Below are 20,216 nucleotides of genomic sequence, written 5' to 3' on the forward strand. Positions count from 1 at the left end.
AACACTTCATAGATAAGGTGTTTTGATCTAGTTGTCTGAATAACTGCCTTCATCTCTTCTGCTTGTTTACTGTAATGTGTGACCTTGTCAACACGACTGGATTGAGAAATGCCAGGGAATCAGTAAAGCATACTTCTGGATTGGCTATGAGGGTACTTCCAGAGCGAATTGGCATATGAGACAGAAAAGTGAAGAAGGAGACACACAATGAAGGTAGGCAGGACCACCCCAGTGGCTGCATGGTTGGAATGGAACAAAAGAGGAAGAAGGAAGAAGCCCACTGAATCAGATTCCTTCTCCTCCTCCTTCTCCTTCTCCTTCTCCTTCTCCTCTCCCTCTCCCCCTCCCCCTCCCCCTCTCCCCTTCCCCTTCCCCTCCCCCTCTCCTCTTCCCCTTCCCCTCCCCCTCCTCCTTCCCTTTTCTCTCTTTCCTTTTTGGCTACCATGAGGTGAGCAGCTTTCCTCTACTACACCCTTCCACCATGATGCTTCTGTCTGACCACCAGTCTAAAAGTAGCAAAGCCAGCTAAGCATGAATGGAGACCTCTGAAACCATGAGCCAAAACAAATCTTTCCTTCATGAAGCCAGTTTTTATCAGGTATTTTGTCACAACAAAAAGCTAACAAATTTACTCTATGTTTAGATTCATGTTTTTGTCAATTACCTATTTGCTGTTTCTTTCTCACAAACTAAACTCAAATACTTTAGAACAATGTCTTTCTTTCACCCAGCTCAGTATCCTGCTGTGTTCACCATGTCTAACTGGCATCCCATATAATCACTGAAAATGTTTAATGCAAATCTATGTTTCCCTAAGTAAATGGGATTAGTTGAAGTGTTTTGTATAAACATGATCAGGGAAAATCTCCATTTTTCCCTGTATCAATATAGGCACTGATAACTATTAATACAAATAATTATTAATATATAATAATGATCAAAATAGATATTGCTAATAATGACTGTATTCTTGTTCACTTTTACTTACATAATTATAACTTTCCAAATTGTTTCTAGGCTTCAGTTTCATTTGTTTTTTTTTCTTTTCATGGCAATCACATTGCATTACCACAAATCTACCCATCATCCTACCTGCCCATGAAGTTATGTCTTGGGACCTGTAGATAAACTGATAATTGACCATCCCTACTTTAGATAGAAAAATTTCCACTCACAATTTACCTTACTGGAATGCAGCAGCTGTCAGCACTGGATACAGTTACAGCCACCAAGACTACAGAAATATTCAGAAGGTCAAAATACAGACCTTCTTAGTATTCGCAGTGCTGAGTGAAGAGATCTCAGTCTCCTTCCATGACTCCTTCAAATAATGTGTCCACAGTGTTTATAGCTTCCTCTCATCCTGACATTTCCTCATAATTTAGCATCTTCATAAGGCTGCAATGAAAGCTAAATTTTTCATGGAGGCAGGTCATTCTGACAGTGATAGCAGCTGACAGGAGATTAAAAGGAACCAAAGATACAGTGCTGAAAAAGTCTCATCAAGGTCACCGACTCCTGATAAGGCAAGTAGAGAGTGAAGGAGAAGGTTCCACCACTCCCAGCCCAGAGGTAGGGGCTTCTGGGCCACCATTCCACCACTCCCAGCCTAGAGGAAGTGAGCCGTGCTTCCACATTTCCCGTTGTCAAAATGAGAAGACACGTAAATAAGTCTCGAAACCAGACTTCCAGATCACCTACAGCAATCCCAAAGGGAAATGTGATGGAACACTGATACTTAACCACCTGGACTACCTGAACTGGCAAGAAAAGAGGATCTAGGAAAAATGAAATCAGAAATAATTTCTCTGATAACAGCGGAGATTGTGCCCATAGAATAAGACATGATTAATAAATCTAGAGAGGACACAGATTAAAAAAAAGAGAGTTGCTGAGGAACATGATGGAATCCCAACATAGGAAACAAATGGAATCCATAAAACAGATGCAAACAGATTTCCAGGAGATTAAAAACTCCATTGAAAGTCTACACACCAGAATGAGCTAATGTGAGGACAGAATTTCACATATAGAAGACAAGATTGCAATTAGTAACCAGGAAAAGAAAAATTGCTTCAAAATTGTGAGGGACCATGAGAAATCAATCCAGCAACTGCTAGACAATGCAAAGAAGAATAACATAAGACTGACTGGAGTCAACGAAGAAACAGGAGAGAGTGCAGATGACATTATAAAAAACTGTTCACACAAGTGATGGCAAAAAACTTCCCAAGCAGGGGAAAAGAACTTGACATACAGATAAGCTAGGCATATAGGACTCCAACTAGCCTTGATCAAAAAAAATCTACACATAGGCATAGAATTGTTAAGCTTTCAGTAACCCAACAGCAGAACACAGTTCTACAAGCAGTTAGAGAAAAGAAACAAATCACATACAAAGGAAAGCCCATCAGAATCATACCAGACTTCTCAACACAAGCCCTCAAGGCAAGAAGAGCTTGGAGTGACCTATTTGAAGCCCTAAAGGAAAACAGCTTCCAACCCAGATTCATGTACCCTGCAAAACTATCTTTCAAAATTGATGAAGAAATAAGATACTTTCATGACAAAGAGCACCTTAGGAGCTTCATGAATACCAAACCAGCACTCCAAAAAATTTTATAGATTTTATATAAATTTTTATTAAATTTTATTTACTATCCTAGAAACAGACAATGAGGGTCACAACCCCAGGAAGCCAAGCAGAATGAATCCATCAGGTGTGACAAGAAATTAAATGTAAAGGGGGAGAATCCAACAAAAAGAAAAAGTCATGAACTTCATCACCCTGAGTGTATAATTCAATCTTGCTATTGTACTGATTAGTATTTTTCTGATTGTAGAGTTGCACACCTTTCCTTGTGCTGTACTGGCTATTTATCCTCTTCTTGTGTCTACTTTTTAATTGGGTTGTCTATTAATGAGCTCTAAGAATTCTTTATATATATTGGTCATATGTTATATGCATTATAAATATGGTCTCTTTAAGGACTACTTTTCATTTTCTTAATGATGTCATTTAAAGTTCTAAATTTTGATGGAATCCCATTTATCAATTTTTTTTCTTTTATACATCATGTTTTTTGTATCCTAGGTAGTTCCTGCCTACCCTAAATTCATAAACATTTTCCCTTATAATTTCTTCTTAAAATTTTATAGTTTTAGTATTTCATATTTAGGTTCATGGATCCTTTCAAGTTATTTTTATGTATCAAAATAAAGGGTTGAGGTTAATTTTTTATATATGGATGCCAGGTGTTCTATTGCCGTTTGGTGAAAACACTCTTCCTCGGCTCTTGAATTGAGTTTATATACTATAAAATGCTAATGTTAAATAATTTTTCAAAACTCAGTGGACCATACATGTGTGGTTCTATTTCTAGATTCTCTGTTTTATTCAAATGATCTATTTGTCTTTCCTTACACCAACACTGCCTTCATTACTGTAGCTTTAGAAGAAGTCTTAAAATTAGGCACTAAATTCCAACACTGTTTTCTTTTTCTTTTTCTTTTTCTAGGTCCATTGTACTCCTACATAACATTTAAATTTCAATATCCAATTCTTCATTTATAGCAAGTATACATAGACCTGAATTTTTATATATACCTTGTGTTTTCTAATCCCACTAAATTCAAATACAAGTTCTAGGGGCTCCTAGAGATTTCTTAGTATTTTCTCCATAGATGATCATTTCATCTACATGTAAAGATTTTACTTCTACCTTGCCATCCTATCCTAACTGTGTCATTTTATTGCCGGACTATTTTGGTTTGGGCCTATGTTTCAAAGTTTAATGGACAGGTGAAGAGTAAGCATATCTGCCCTTGTTCCCCACCTTAGGGAGAAAGCGTTGTATCTTCTCCATCATGTAAGGTATTTTTGTTGAAAGTATGGAGTACATGTCTTTTATCTGTTGAGAAGGTTCTGTTCTACTTCTAGTCTCCTGACAGCTTTTACCATGAACAGCTGTAGAATTTAGTCCAATATTTTTTCTCCAACTACTGACAGGATCATATGGCTTTTTCTTTCTGCTTTAAATGTTTGATATAATTTATCAGTTAAAATGTATATGAGCCTGTTGTTGTCATATAGGTAGGTTTTCAAGCTAGGAATGTACTTTCTTTAATAGGTCCTATTCAAATTTTATATTTCCTCCAGAGTCAGTTTCATTAATTTGTCTTCCAAGGTACTTCTTAGAATTTGCCCAATTTATTTTAAAAAAGATTTTTGTAATATGCTTTCTATATCCTTTTCAATTCTGTAAAATCTGTGGTAATGTCTTCTAGATCTTGATATTGTAATTTTAAAAATGTATAATTGATATTGTGTAATAGGAAGAAAAGGTCTAGAGGGGTAGAGGATGTTGCATGGGCAGGTGATAGCAAAGAAGGGAAAAGAAAAAATATGAGGAAGGGGAAAAAATGGAAACAAAGTCTTTGCAAATAGGGAAGGGTGGAGGGGGTGAAGGGAGGGCAGGGGAAGGGGAAAAAATAACCAAGACACTCATGTAAAGGTACAAGATCCCAATGATGAATGTAACTGTATTTTATACCTAACATGTACCAATAAACTTAATGGAAAAAAAAGAGAGAGGGGGAGAAAAATAGGCTTCTTGCTTAGGAAACAGTGGGGACAACTACATTATCTAATTATTCCTCTTCATTTCTATCTCCTCTAGCCTCCCACTCCTACACACATGCTTTAAAGCAAGTTCATTATTTTAAAAATACTGTACAACTGTTCTCCTTATCATTCTAAGGTACAGCTGCCTTAGAATGCAGTGCCCACAGCACCTCCAACCCTGACAAGCAAAAGCAGTTGCTCCCCATGGTACTCAGCTTGTCTCTTTGTTACAGCACATACATGTTTACTGGCTTTCACCCCTACAAACTGAAAACCCTTCATGTGGTATAAGCATGTCTTATTCATCTTTCTACCTGCTTGGTGACAAAATTAACTAGCAAGTCTTAATTTCATGGTTTTCTTTCCTTTGTTGAGACAGAGTTGCTGTTCAAAACCCAGAGACTATATTTTCCAGCTCCATTTATATGTATTTGAAGCTATAAGATAGGTGTTATGCAATGGAAAATGAACAGAGGTCATATATTTCGTTCTGTGGCTTTTAAAATGTGTCATGGTCTCTACTGTAGTTTGGATGTTAAGTGTCCCCCAAAGGCCCATGGAATAAAGCCTTGGTTTCTACCTTGTCACTATCAGGAGGTGGTAGACCACTGAGATGCAGGCCTTACTGGGAAGTCATTGGGAGCACCACCTTGAAGGATTATGAGATTCTAGCTCCTTCTTTATTCTTTCTTTTGCTTCCTTGTCATGAGGTGAACAGTTCTGCTCAATCACATATTCTCCCATTGCCATCCAGCATCCCTCATCAGAGATCTAAAAGCAATGGGTCTGCCTAATCATTGACTAGAATCTCTAAAACACTGAGCCAAAAGATACCTTTTCTCTTTATAAGTTGATTATTTCAGGTATTTGTTATGGTGGTGGAAAGCTGGTGAATGCACTGTCTTTTGCCTGCTCTTGACAACATGGATGCAGAAGCTAATGAGCAGTAAGGAGCTTTCTGTCAATATGCGTGACAGAAGGAACCAGGATCCCTAGTCATTGCATTGAAGAAAGCTAGTAGAGACCAGATTGTACCACTATAAAAGAGAGGAATAAATTTTTATTTTAAAAAATTGTCATATAGTGTTGGTCTATTTGTTACTACAGCGTACACTAATATATGAACTTAACACAGTGGTTTATTGGGCATTTGAGACATAGTTAATAACTGAATAAAGTATTTATTTGCCTATTTCTTATAGAAGAGCTTGCATATTTTTCAAGTGTCCAGAAAGGATTAAATGTAGATTTGCAGCCTAAAACTTATATGCAATAATTGTTATTAAGGAAAATGTCCCAAAATGCTATATGAAACAGATTGATGTGACGAGGGTTTTATCTAATCTTGTAGTTGTTTTTTTCAAATTCATAGCACATATTTAAATTCTGTTACTGTGGGAGAATGTTGAGGTTGTCATGGCAACAAGCTAAAGCAATAGAGTGTGTGATGTACTAGGATGCTTGGTGCTAGCCATATCAGCAAAAATAAAAGGATTATATCACAGAGAAAACTATGCTATGGGTTATGGTCTGATAGTCCACTCTTTGTCTTCAACCTGCTGGGAACTATAACTGAATATACAGATTAGTTAATAATGATTTTGATAATATTGCCCATTCTAGAATGAAATGGATTTTAAAATTCAGATGAGATCATTACCTTAAACACTCTATCACTCTATCCTCACCCACCTGGAACACACACACGCAAACACACACACACACACACACACACACACACACAGACGGAGACGGAGACAGAGAAGAAGAAGGATACTAGACATGCAGCAGTGAAATTTGATACAGTTGATGAATTAGGGGGACAAGAAATTTAAAATAAGCAATCAAATTAAATCTCTCCTAAGCAGAGGTTTTACAACCAATTTCTCATCCCAAATCTCTGGTTTACATTAAGGCTTAGACAGAGCCTTTATTGATCCCTGTCTGTGGACCAGAAGCCTACTTTTCTGCAACATATTTGCCTCTCACTCAAATTCTCATCATTCTCTTGTGAAAAATTAAGTATTTCAAGTAGGGCTATTCTACCTTCCCTAGGCATATTATTATTCCCTCTGAGTGACCTTAGGGCTTCAAAGCTTCCAGAAGCACTGACACTTGTCTTGAGACAACACAAATGACAGGGTACTTAGATTATCATGCAGGACACAGAATCAGATATGGTCAGCCAGAGTAAGTTAGTTTAGTAAGTAACAGCAATTGAGAAGACTAGTAATTCTAGCTGATTTTTAAAAGGGTGAAATAAAAGAATACAGAAAAAAGATTCCAATTTCTCATGAGAGCCCTAGAAGGTAATTTAGGAAAAAAATTCAACTCTAGGAAGAAACTGAAAAAGATAAAAAGATGGTATCCCTAGTAAGTCATTTTTTTCCTCTTCACCACATCCTGTAACTTCTGTTTATAGCGCCAACTAAATAATATATTATCCATCCCTTCATTGCTTCATTCAAAAACTATATTGACCAACTTCCTGGAGAAGTTTTGAGACACTTTTCCACTACACATACCTGTAATCCCAGCTATTCAGGAATCTGAGTTCATGTCCAGCAAATTAGTGAGATTATGTGTCTAGATAAATAAATCAATAAACAAACAAAAAAATACATAAAAGGGAATGAGATATAGCTCAATGGTAGAGTGCAGGTGGGGGAGAAGAAAGAAAAGGAGAAGGAATGAAGGAGGGAAAGGAGAAGGAGGAGGGGAAGAGGAGGAGAAAATGTGACCCCAAGAGATGTCATTACTGTATCGAGACGCATGATGCCAAGGATATAGACCTTGCCTCCACCTGCAAGAGTACCAACCACTTCAAGGCAAAACAAAAAGTGACATGCAAACATTAGGAGACTAAATCCATCACAGTATAGACAGTCTCAGGTGGCCCCTTGGACTGCTCTGGGTGCAAACCAGGTCAAAGGCATCTGATGTGGCTCAGTAGACAGAGATCAATAATGCTAAAGAGTAGTCTCTACAGTAAGAAACAAATCATTGTAGATAGATAAAATGGTTTCTGTGCTCAGTATTCCTGACAGAAGCCCTACATCTGCTTCTTGACATTAACACTGTGACCTCCCTCCCAGGGAGGGGAGAATGAGCAAGAGAAGTAGGGAGAGAAATGGCAGGAGCAAAGGTTGACATCACAGAGCTATATTGTCTTCAATTGAGAAGCCCTAAGTGGTTCAGTGCCCATCTGGTCAACCCAAGGTGCGAACTGTTTTTACAATCACTGGGGATAAACTATACCTTGATCTCAAGAGAGAGATTAGAAAATAGCTAAATGAAATTAATAAGACAAACAGAAAGCTAATTTTATTTAATAATTTGTTTACTCAGTAATCCATGAGCTGACACATTATTAATTTTATTAATAAGGAAATTGAGGTGCAGAGAGGTTAAATCACTTTCCCAACATAAGATCACAAGTGGTAAATCCAAGACCCAAAGCAAGGTCTGTCCTGCTACAATGCTAGACAATGTTATCCCATGTAAGCCTCACCTGTGAACACAACTAAAGATGTTTCTCAAGGCCTTTCTCTTCCCCATGGTGTTCATCATGTAGGAATCACTAGTATGCACTTAATTTATCCAGATTCATGAGAAAAAGAAAAAAAATGTCTCTGTGGCAATTGAATTTCTAAGTATAAGGTGGAGCCATAAAGCAGTAGATTACAGAGAAGTGCAAATAACATCAAGATTTAAGCCTTCCACTATATCATTTGTGCCCCTTAGCTAAGGTTGCTTAGAGAAAATTGGGCTATTGAATTATAGCAATAAACTGGAGAATTCTACTGGGAGTTGCTTAAACCTGTTTTGTTGTTGCTGTTTAATATATAAGCCTTCACTGGTAGAACCAGAAATAATATAGGTGAATAACTGATTGTCATGGCATAAATTCCATACTGGGATCATACTATATGCAAAATGACTTAAGTCTCCACAACCTTCTTGACCCATTTCAGAGATGTTTCTCTAGTGGTAAAAACAGAAAAATTCAAAGTGACCAATATCTGCTTTGTTTCGCTTATGGGTGAAATCACTTTTATGCCTTACGAAGGAAACTAAGATGTACTGAGCAAGTACAACACCTCTTATGCTGTGTGATTCACATATACATAATCTCACTGAATTTTCCCAACTGCCTTTTGAAGAGCTTTGTGCCTACATTCCAGCTAATGGAACTGAAGTTAGAACGATCAATTTGCCCAGAGCCCTAGGCTATGTGATTGCACATGGGGTTAAATCCATGATCTCAGACTTTCAGAATCAGTACTCTTTCTTCTACACTTTCCTTTGGTCCTCTTTAGTGGTTTAGCTCCTTTCCATACCTGTGAGTTATCATTCAAAATCTTAGCAGTCACAGTTCAATAGGATAGAAGGTATAGATAATTAAGCTGAAAATGGTATTGAAACAAATGTATATTCTAGAAGTTAATGGTTTCTCTGACCTCTTAAACTGTTTTGCCTCTCCTTTGTCTCTTTCAATTAAGGTTGGGCCATAGAAAAATCATTCCAAGTATTTGAAAGCTTGTATTAGTCAATTCTAGATTTCCAGAGGCTTAAAGAGAAGAATTTCATGTCAAACAAACCTTTATTATGTAATAAGTTGGATAGTTGGAAAGCGGTCTGAGATAAAATGTAATGCACTCACTGATTCTTCCACCTCTGGCAAAATAGGGTGCAGAGAAAAAAAGCATAGACCTAGAAGTCATCTGGACCCAAACAAAAATCCTGGCTCTATCACAGGGCAACGTTGAGCAAGTTTCTGTGCTTCTCTGAGCCTCCTTGTTACAGCTTAGATCTAAAATATCCCTTCAAAGTCTCCTGTGTTTGAAAGGTGATTGGATCATGGAGGCGCTATACTCATCAATGTGTTCATCCATTGATGAGTTCAGTAGCTGAAGGTGCGGTCTGGTGAGAGGCAGCTCACTGAGGGTATGGAAGGGTGTGTTCTTGTCCCTGGCTCCTCCCTTCTCCCTCTGCTTTCTGGCCGTCATGGGTTGAGCACCTTTTCCTCTGCCATGCCCCTTTACCATTCTGTTTCTGCCTTGGAGCAGACCATGGAGCCAACGATGAACTGAAACAGTGAGCCAAAATAAATTTCTCTTCCTTAAATTGCAGAAGTCAAGTATTGTGTCCCAGTGATGGGAATGTGACTAAGATATTCCTCTTCACTTTTAAAATTGAGACGATGCTCAGTGCTGTGAGGACCAAATGAGATGATATACACAAAATACGAAGAATCATGGCTGCCACACAAACGTGCTCAACTAAACTTAGTTTCATTCTCAGTCACTTGTGATATAGTTGCTTATTGATACGACTGTTTATTGAACTTGAGTGAGATGGAGTGAGGGCATGTGCAGGGCTTACTATGAGTTAAGGGGAAGTAATTAAGGGAAGAAAAACAGCTTCAATTTTTTTGATTCTCACTTTTTGTACTTTAATTAGCTGGGGAAAGAAACAATTAATAGCCTTGCCATTTATAACCATGGCTACACTGGTATTCATGACTGGGAAAGTGGTATTTCAAACAAAGAATGTCTGAGGATTGTGAAGGCCAGATGATTACTTTAGTACTATTTGTTGTGGTGTATAACAGATCTCCATATTGTGTCATTCCGAGTCACTCACAACTGTCCAGATCCCACAGATGGTGTCTCTGTTTTAGATTGCCCTACTTTGCCAGGCCCATTACTGCCCCCTGACTCTCTCACACTTACCCTATTGTGCTATTATCCTGAACCCAGCTGTGACTGTTTTGTTTTTCACTTTCTGCCACAGTGTTGTGGGCCCTGATCTACAGTCTCTTAGATTGTGTCTGCTTGCTGTTTGTGTACCTCAGGGTGGGGATCGCTTGTACACACATTATCAGGGAAGACAATGCAAAGTGTTTCAGTGTGCAAAACATCCCAATGGGGAGGGCGCAGGCAGAGGAAGAGGTAAAGCACTTGTGTTAAAGTAAGTAAAACTCATCACTTCAAGCCTGATACCATATAGCCTGATACATATGCAATCAAAACTGACAGGGAAAATTAACAATGAGCTAATAAGTTATCATTACATAATTATCCTTTTAAAAACACTCTGGACTATTAAGTATCAAAAATGTCCACCTGTGCAATACTCTCTGCCTCTCCTGCAGCCATGTTTGTGTATAGATTGAACAGGACACGGTCAAGGGTTGTTCAGATCCAGCTCCAAGTTCAAATTACAGGCTGATTCACAAGTGTTAGTTGTGTTGTCTCAGTTTTAGTCTCAGTGCTGCAGCTAATCTACCAGATTACTCAGTGCCTTTGAGCCTCCATTTTTTATGTATAAAATAGGAATAATATTGCCTATCTTTCATGACTTGGGAAGATAAATGACATATAAATAAGCTTGTGAGAGCATACCTGACCCATAATATAAACAATTGCTTTTTAATTTAATTCCCCCTTCCTTCTTTAACATTAAAACTGGCCATCAATCCATCATTTAATCATTCTGTAACTCCAATGGTGCATCTTCCCAGCTATGCTAAAGCTTCCCTGGGGCCAGACTCATTCTGTCTTACCTGGCTCACGAACTTGGGCTCAAAAAATATCAGTAGATTTAGGGGAATGTAGAATTATAAACAAGCACAACAATTAATGAGCTGAAAGAAAGAGAGGATCGCAGCTGTTTTAATTAGATTTTTTAAGTCTCACTCTCATACAAATTACTTCAGAAATGATCTGTCTCCACTTCATGCACAGATGATGAGAGAGGGAGGAAAAAGGAAAATGAAGAGAAGGAAACGAAGAAAGGGGAAGAGAAAGAGGAAGAGGAAGCGATAATGAGAGAGAAGATAATCCCTGGGAGCTTCCAAAACCGGGCAGCAGTCTCTGGCTACCCATCTTAACCAGAATGCTTAGAGAAAACAAATCAATTTAGCTACTAACTGCTTCTAAAGATAATTAAGAAGGAAGATGTGGTTTGGGAAAAGAGGGAGGGGAAAGCCTCCACCTCAAACAGGTACAGAGAACTGACTTTGGACTGTCTGATATTTTTCATATTGTCAGTGTTATTATTACAGTCCAGCAATGAAACAGCCTGGATTTGTCAACAGGTTACAATCAGAAATTGTCTTTGCTTACTGAGCACCTACTATGTGTTCACAGCTCAGCAGCCCAGAAACTAATTCGGATGAATTTAGCCCCCATGTGCTGAGCCATGCATGATAAAGTCTGAATCAAACTTTTATTTGGAGGGAGGGTACAAGCAAGCTGCCTCAAAAGGAAGGAAAAGGCCACTGGCCCCTTTCTGGGGAGGGGCAACGTCTTGACCTCTCCTCAAAGGAAGTCTTAAGTGCAGACCCAGGTGCTGAGGGGGGCCTGGTGGGGTGGTGGGAGATAAAAGGCTTCTGGAGGCCCTCTGACCCCAGCCGTCCACCGGGAAATGAGCGAGGAGGCTGCTGGCTGGCGGACAAGCAGGTGTGCCATTAAGAAGCCATGGAGATTAGCTGAGGCTTATCCAGACCTCTGCAGGAGGCAAATCTTTCCTGGCTCTCTCAGGAGACCCTAGCGCTCAGTCCTCTGGCATCAAATGAGCCAGATGCAGAATGGATGTCAACTTGGCCTTTTGTGAATGCAGAGCCCCAGAGCAGGCATCTGGACATCATCACACTCACCAGGGCCCTGCAGGGAGTGAACACATGGAGAGGACATTTAGAAAAAGGAAAAGGGGGGAAAGAAGGTGCTGCAAGGCCGAGTCAGGAAAGAGGAAGCTTCATTTGTGTTTGGATCATTGTCTTGGAAGCAACAGTGTTACCACCCAAATCAGATGAAACATGGAGAATGTGGGCTCTGGGGAAAATGGTTGGTATCTGCTCTTCAGCAAAGGTAAAAACCAGAAGACTCAAAGCTGAGAGCTGCCCCTTTTGGATATCCCAAAAGAAGGAAGCAAATTAGCAACTTAAGCAGTGGGAGGAAGGGAAAACAGGCTCCCATCATTGCTGATTGTGTCAGTCTACAATGTCCAAGTCCGTTCACTGCCTTTACTTCCAAAAGATGTGCTTTGAAATCTTGACTCTGCTATTTATGTGCTGTGTGACTTTGACCAAGTCACTTAACCTCTCTGAACATCAACCATTCCGTCCTAAAATAGGTCTAAAAATGACTCCTTCATAGAACTCTTTGAGCATTAATTGGATAATTAATGTAAACATCTGGCATAGTATCTAGCAAATAAAAGGTGCTCAGTGAAAGTTTCTCTGACTTTTCCTGTCTTTGAAGAGGAGGGGAAAATATAATGTAATAAATATTAATTACACTTTTAAGTAAATTTAGTCTCTCTGTGTATGTAATACAATAGGTAAAATCTGTATGATTTTAGACTTACAAACCCGTCGCCAGCCCCGTACATCACTTTTCCAAACTTCTCTTGGAAAGAGCAGAAGTCAGAGTGCAGATCTTCCTGATGGCCCTGCTGGGTCATTTGATTGGCACCATGAAGAGGGCCCAATACTCAACCTCACCAAGGTCCAATTGGGTTCATGGCAGAATGTGTATCCCAGGTCACCTCTTGCAGAGGCATCTATCAGGTAGGCGAGTAGTAGTAAATGCTTATCAGTCACTACTGAGGCTCACCCAGGAGAAACATGGGAGAGGAGCAAGGTTGGGTAGGGGCCAGTACTTATGGTTTTAGATAATAGCGGAACTGTGTTTATCACCTTGCCATCACTGTGACAACATCCTAAGATAAGCATTTTATAAAGAGGAATGGTTTATTTTGTCTCCCAGTTTCACAAGTTTCACCCCATGGTTTGCTTGGCCCAGTGCTTTGAGCCTGGCAGGAACACATGGCAGAGGAATTCTACTCACCTTATGGTGTCAGGAAAGCAATGAGAGACAGAAGGAAGTGTGGGGCTCCAACATCCCCTTCAAGGGCGGACCCTAGGGACCTAACACCTCCCACTAGGCCCCACCTCTGATGGTTCCACCACCTCCTGCAGCAGCATCAGGATGGCAGCCAATCTTCAACACATGAGCCTTTGGAGGATATTCCAGACCCAAAGTACAGCACTAACCAAAACTCCCTTATTTTAAACTAGTTGTGCCACCCACATATCTACATACAAGACGATTCACTCTAGAATGGCTGAAAAATGTCATGTGCTTGGTTCAAAAATACCAATACCTGCCAGGGATTTAGCTCAGTGGCACGGCACCTGCTTTGCAAGTGCAAGGTCCTGAGTTCAATCCCCCGTACCCCCCCCCAAAAAAAATACCAGTAATTTCATTTCATTTTAGAAGTCCCTCCCCGCAACAGCATGTATCACAAGAGAAAGAATATAACTCTGAAGACTGATTCACAGCCTTCCCAATCACTTCTAGGGTAGAAAGCTTGTCTTTGAGAAGCCATATTGTAATGAATTTTGTCTTTGATTTCTTCCAGCTGTGGTAATGACTCCTATTTGGAGTATCCTATCACTAGCACCTAAACTTTTATCATTTTAGAACTGGAAGAAATCTTGTAGTACTCTACCCACTCACCCTCATTTTACACATAAAACTGAGGGAGGCTCAGCTATGTGGAATAACCTTCCCAAGGCCACGAGGCTAACTTGGCCCGCTCTCCAGCGGCTGCCTCCTCCACTGGTTTTCTGAGGGTTTTATGGACTCATGTGATGAAAGAAACAATCTATTGGCACAGTCATTATTATCACCAAAGCACTAATCACTAAGCATGGTAAGAACACAATTATTATCACAAATACCCAATATTCCATTAAACATTCTCAGGGAAAAATAAATAAATTATTAAAAGTCCAAGAATTATCCTTTTAGTTCAGAGATTTCTTTATGTGTCCTCACAGTATCTAAAACTTTTGAAGCTACTATAATTATGGTGATGGAAAATCATAAATATACTATTATTTGGCTTATTCTCATTATAACTATTATACTTTAGATCTAGAATGTCCCCCAAAAGCCTTGTGTGTTCAGAAATTTGGTTTTTGGAAGGTGACTTAATCATGAGGGCTCTATACTCATCAGTGGATTAATCCACTGATGAATCTATAGCTGACTGGGCCGTTAGGAAGTGGATCTGTTCAAATGAGGCAGAAGCGGTTACTAGAGCTGTGACCTGGAAGGGTTTATCTCCCTCCCCACTCCTCCTTTCCCTCTCTGCTTCCAGATTCCCATCACATGAGCAACTTTCCTCTGCCAGATCCTTCCACTATCCTTTGTTTGCCTCAGGACCAGCCGACCATGCATGGACTGATACCTTTGAAAATGTGAGCCAAAATAAACTTGTTCTTCTTTAATTTGAGGGGATTGGGCATTTTGCCCCAGCAAGTAGAAAGCATCTAAGACAATAACTAACAAAGTTGTTTAATTCAGCCATAATTTCCTGAAAGCACTTACTATATGCCAGACATATGCTAAGAACACATCAGTGAGCAGATACCATCTCTACACTCAGGAAGGTCACCAGAAGAGATGGGAGGTGAAAATAGGTATTGCATAAGATGCATCAAACTTCATGACATTGGATTTGGCAGATTTCTTTGATATGACAGCAAAAGCATAAGCAACAAAAGAAAGAAATGGATAAATTGGATAGCATAAAAAATTTAAGACTTCTATACCATACTGATGAGATTAACAGAGTGAAGAAACAACCCACTGAACTTCCATTCATATTCACAAATCATAAAGCTGATAAAGGACCCAAAATATCTAAGAACTACTACAATTCAACAATAAAAGAACAGACTAATTTAAAAATGGGTAAAGAAGAGCTGGAGATATAGCTCAGTGGCGCCATGCCTGCCTGGCAAGTGCAAGGTCCTGAGTTCAATCCCTGATACCAATAAAAAAATGGGTAAAGAATAGAGATTTCTTTGAAGATATACAAATGACTAATGAACACCTGAAACATGCTCACTATTACTTAACACTAAAGAAATGCTCAATCACAAACATAATGAGACCCAACTGCATATGCTAGTAGGATTAGGGTGTCTGTTTTTAAAAAACAAAATATGGAGAAGAAAGTGTTGATGAGGTTGTGGAAAAATTATACTGCACAGTAGAATGCAAAATGATGCAGCCAGTAAATAGTTGTGAAAATAGTTGTGAAGCTGCAACAAATTAAAAATGCCATTATTATTTGATCCCTTAATTCCACTTCTGGGTATGTTCCCCCCAAAATTGAAAATGGACTGAAAAAGATATTTTTATACCCATGTTCATAGTAGTATTATTCTTTTTTTGTTGTTTTTGGTACCGAGGATGGAACTGGGGACCTTGCGCTTTCGAGGCAGGCGACAGAACAACTGAGCTAAATCCCCAGCCCCAAGTAGTATTATTCTTAATAGCCAAAAACTGTAATCAAACAAATTGTCCATGAATGGCTGAATGGATAAATAAAATGTAGTGTTATGTACAGTGGAATATTATTCAGCCTTTAAAAAGGAAGGTAATTCTGACATATGCTACAGCATGGCTGAACTTGCAGGATATTATGCTAAGTGATATAAGCCAGTCACAACACAAGAATATTGTATGGTGTAGTTCAAATTCGTAAGGATAGAGAGTAGGAGGGTGGTAACTAGGGAGAGTGAGGAAGGAGGAATTATTCTTTAACAGATATAGGGGTTTTAACTTTGCAAGACAAAAAACACTCTGCGGGTGGATGGTGATGATGGAGGCAAGACAATGAGAATGAATTTAACACAATTGTCCTTTACACTTAAAAATGGATAAGATGGTATTTTTCATGTTAACAAAAAATATAGGCACTGAAATTGCCATCATCAGAAACCTCAAAAGAAGCCAGTCGGGGTCTGCAGTGCCCCAGCCAACAATGCAAGGAACCATAGCAGGGCCCTAGAGAACCCATATTCACAACGGAATCCTAATGTTCAGCGTGGAAGTGTGATAACACTGAGTGAAGAAGAGAGGAAGCTTTGTTGAAGAAAGCTGGTAGGCTGCAGGGCCCTAGCAAGTCCTCCTTGGAGACCATAAGCCTCACTACATCTTGATAAAATTGATCGTGTTAAATCTCTCCATTGAAAGAAGTCATTTTAAATGCTATTCGCATCTCTGTAGAGTAGGCATATTAGGACAGTCAACAATTATAAATCATTATTTTTATTTTGACTCTTGGGAAGTTGTGCTTCCTTCTCTGGCAGGACCATGAGTATGGAGGAGAGCTTTGTAGTTGTTTGATTTTGAAAACAAATATTAAACTTGCTGGTAAAAACTTACCAATCGTATTTCATCTCAGAGCTACGCCAGGTCTCAGTTCCTCAGCAAGAGTGAAGACTCCCTGAAGCGCCATATCTTTCAAAGATGAAAACAATCAAATGTGGAACTCCAGAATCTTCACTATCAGTAGGTGGGATATATCCCTGGGGATAAAGGTAAAATAATTTCCTTTATGACCCCAACATCCACATCTGTTATCCAACATATGTTGCCCTTAAAAAAACCATACCTTTATTTGTAGCATTTAAAACACTTCCTTTTTATATCTTTTTATGCTTAGTGATGTGTAATGCTAGGAATATACATAAATACAACATAGGCCCTAAATTCAATAACCTTACATCCTGGAGAGTGAGAAAAAATTAAGGAATGAATCAAACATCATCATGTAGGATATACTTTAGGTTTGTCTGCATAAACTAAAGAAAACACATGCCCCTCTCCTCACACCACTTTTCAGATGAGATAGCTAAAACCCAGAGAAATAAAAGGTGAATCAATAGTGCCACTTTATGTATTTTGCTTGCTGAAGTGCCTGTATTCAGTTCATGTTCCCTGATGCCCAGGGTCCTCCCGACTTCTCTATCTGGACTTGGTCTGAGCCCAAAACTGAGATTACAAGCTTCCATCCTTCTTCAAGCTGTGAGCTTTCTAAGAGGAAACACTCCTTGTCCCTTGGTCATAGCCATATCTTTGATCACAGAGGCAGGCAGCCAGGGAGCGCAAATGACAACCCATCAGCACTGTTATCCAAACTGCAAGGTTGGCAGTATTGTCTTCCAGAATTACCAATGACACATCATGGTGATTACATGGTCCTGATAGACCTTACTGCTTGCAGTGCTGGTTCAGCCTAATTTCCAGACTGTTTCAGACACCCAAACAAATTAACACATGTTTCTTGATGATACAAAATTGGGTCTCTGTGTGTGTATGTATGTGTGTTTCGAAACTGCCATATAACCACATCATTGTCAATTAAGCATTTATCAGACTTCCACTGACCTACGAAAGACATTATCCATCAGCCCTTGTAGCACCAGTGTTGGCTATTTTTAAAAAATCAGCTTCTAGCCTTGGTCAGCTTAACATATTAAATCTCGATGAAAAGCTCTCACTATCTTTTGAACTGGATCCACACCCCAGGCTGAATGAAGCTTTTAGAACCAGCAAGAACCAGATGGCCCTCCGAGATCATTTCTGAATGTTTGGATCTGAGTCATTTGTATGTGGAAGGCTTCACAAAATAGCAATCTGGGTAACAGGCTCCAGGCTGAGTCCAGCTTTCCAGACAGCCTATCTTTGCCTACAATTGAGAAGACAAGTACAATATTGTAGGGTTCCACAAAAATATTACAGCATTTATCTATATGTGTAGCATCAAATACATGAAGTGTCCCTGTCAGGCTGTCACTACAATGGTAGTTCCCCACAACTCCTCCTCTCCTTCTCCCTCATTTCTTCTTTTTCTTTTTTCCAATTGTACCTACAATTTCTCTCTTAGCACAGGCACAATGCCAGTTTTTGAATCAGCCAGCAGAGGGTACTACAATACTGGTGCAATAATCCAAATCAGAGCAAAATTCAGAACTGAAAAAGATGTAGACTAATTAAAGTGGGCTCCAGTTTCATTATGTTCTGGAAGTCCTAGCCAGAAGGAAGGCTGTGGCATGGAAGAGATGGAAATAAAACTGGTAGACAGAGCTGGCTCATCTGAGGAAAAGGAAAGGCAGGTACATGAATCCAGACTCACAAGTCCAACAGGTCAGACAAACTTAGGTTCAAAAGTAGGGTAGGATCTCCACTAAGGAGTCAGCCTAACAATCCTGCTTCTCAGTATTTGCCTACAGAAAAGATAAGTTATATCACACAAATACTTCTACAAAGATATTTATAACAGTTCTATTTATAATCATCCCAAACTAGGACCGACAAAAACGTCCTTTAATCAGTGAATGGATAAATAAATCGGATAAAGAACAAATTACTGGCAAAAGGAACAATATAGAAGAAATTCAAAGGCGTTATTATGTTGAGTGGAAGAAGCCATTCTCAGAAACGTTGTATTCATATGATTCGATTTATATAGTCTCAACAGATTGGTTACTGTAGGGATAGGGATTGGGGAGGATATAACCATTAAGGCATGGAAGAAGTTTTTGGAGTGACAGATGTTCTGTATCCTGCTCTGGACATTGATTTCATGGATCCATGCAAGAGCTAAATCCATAGATCTATATACCAAAAATAAATTTCACATGTTAATTTTAATAAACACAATGGTAAAAACCATAATAATGTATTTTAAAATGACAACAAACAGCTATAACCTGAGGGCAAAATAGGATACACAGATAAAGAATGATGTCTGGAAGATGAAAATATAGTTCAATGGTAGAGCACTTGCCTAGCATGCACAAGGCCTTAGAGTCAATCTCCAGCAATGCCAAAAAAGAAAGTGAGGCTTACTGGTGGTCATTTTAAAGACTGAGCAGAAAGGTAAAGCACAGAAGGTCAATGGAGTTATTGGAGACCAAGAGGATAAGCTAACAGAAATTAAGTGAGAAGACTGGGCTCTCCATTGGTTTATGTCAATACTGGTATTTCACTAAATTCCGGCAGCTTGAAGGAACCAGCCTAGCCACCCAGACCCACATGGTGGAAACTAAGCAAGGAAGCCACCTTCACCGTTGGTGCAACACCACAGTCTGCCTACCATTAGAGACCAGCATCCACCACAATGGAGGACAGCTTCAAGGGATTTCTCTACCTCACTCACTAGTAAGAAGGCAAGTGGCCAACAGAAGACAGCTAAATCAAATCTAGCCCTCTCGCTGATGGACAAAGAGCCTCGGGGAGTAAAGTAATGAGAATCCCCCCCAAAATATTCAGCTTATGAGCACCCTCTGAGTTCAGGGATCCCTGCCCTGAACCCCTGATTCAATGCATTGTATCACTTTCTCATCAGCCCTCTAGATTTGGGTGGTATTTCTTGTCATCGGTCCTAGGCAGATGCAACTATGTTTTACACTTACAGGAAAGCAAGACAAAGCTGATTCCATAGCAAATCATCATCATCCATTGGAAAATTTACTACCTCCCTCAAGTTTTTATTTCTGTTGCTTCTTGTTCTTTTCTCAGAAGAAACTGCTCATAAATTCCTATCCCTGATTCCTGTAACAGCCCTCTCTCATTCAATGATTTGATGACCAACTGATATAGTCAGAGTTCTTACTTATCAAGTCACTTCTGATGCCTATCTATATTTTTCTTCCATCTAACTTTAGGAGCTCAGAAGAGGGAGGACTATCTCACACCACATATGTGGCTGTCTTGGATTG

At 39.3% G+C, this 20,216-nt stretch overlaps 1 long non-coding RNA gene across 50 annotated transcripts in view; it reads right to left on the reverse strand.

Annotated features, from left to right (window-relative positions):
- The window catches only part of LOC110346967 (uncharacterized), a 299,763-nt gene that overhangs the window by 193,175 nt on the left and 86,372 nt on the right, over window positions 1-20,216 (reverse strand). For 49 of the 50 annotated variants that reach the window (XR_015451754.1, XR_015451741.1, XR_015451737.1 and 46 more), the window contains one exon: window positions 16,876-17,018. The exons of the other annotated variant lie outside the window; for it this stretch is intronic. This is a non-coding gene — a long non-coding RNA (uncharacterized LOC110346967). The remainder of the gene's footprint in view (window positions 1-16,875; window positions 17,019-20,216) is intronic. 50 annotated transcript variants of the gene reach the window in all.

This window comes from Heterocephalus glaber, unplaced genomic scaffold (genome assembly GCF_053883595.1).
Source record: "Heterocephalus glaber isolate CG9 unplaced genomic scaffold, H.glaber_assembly_v1.0 deba00001431, whole genome shotgun sequence".
Classification (NCBI taxonomy): Eukaryota; Metazoa; Chordata; class Mammalia; order Rodentia; family Bathyergidae; genus Heterocephalus; species Heterocephalus glaber.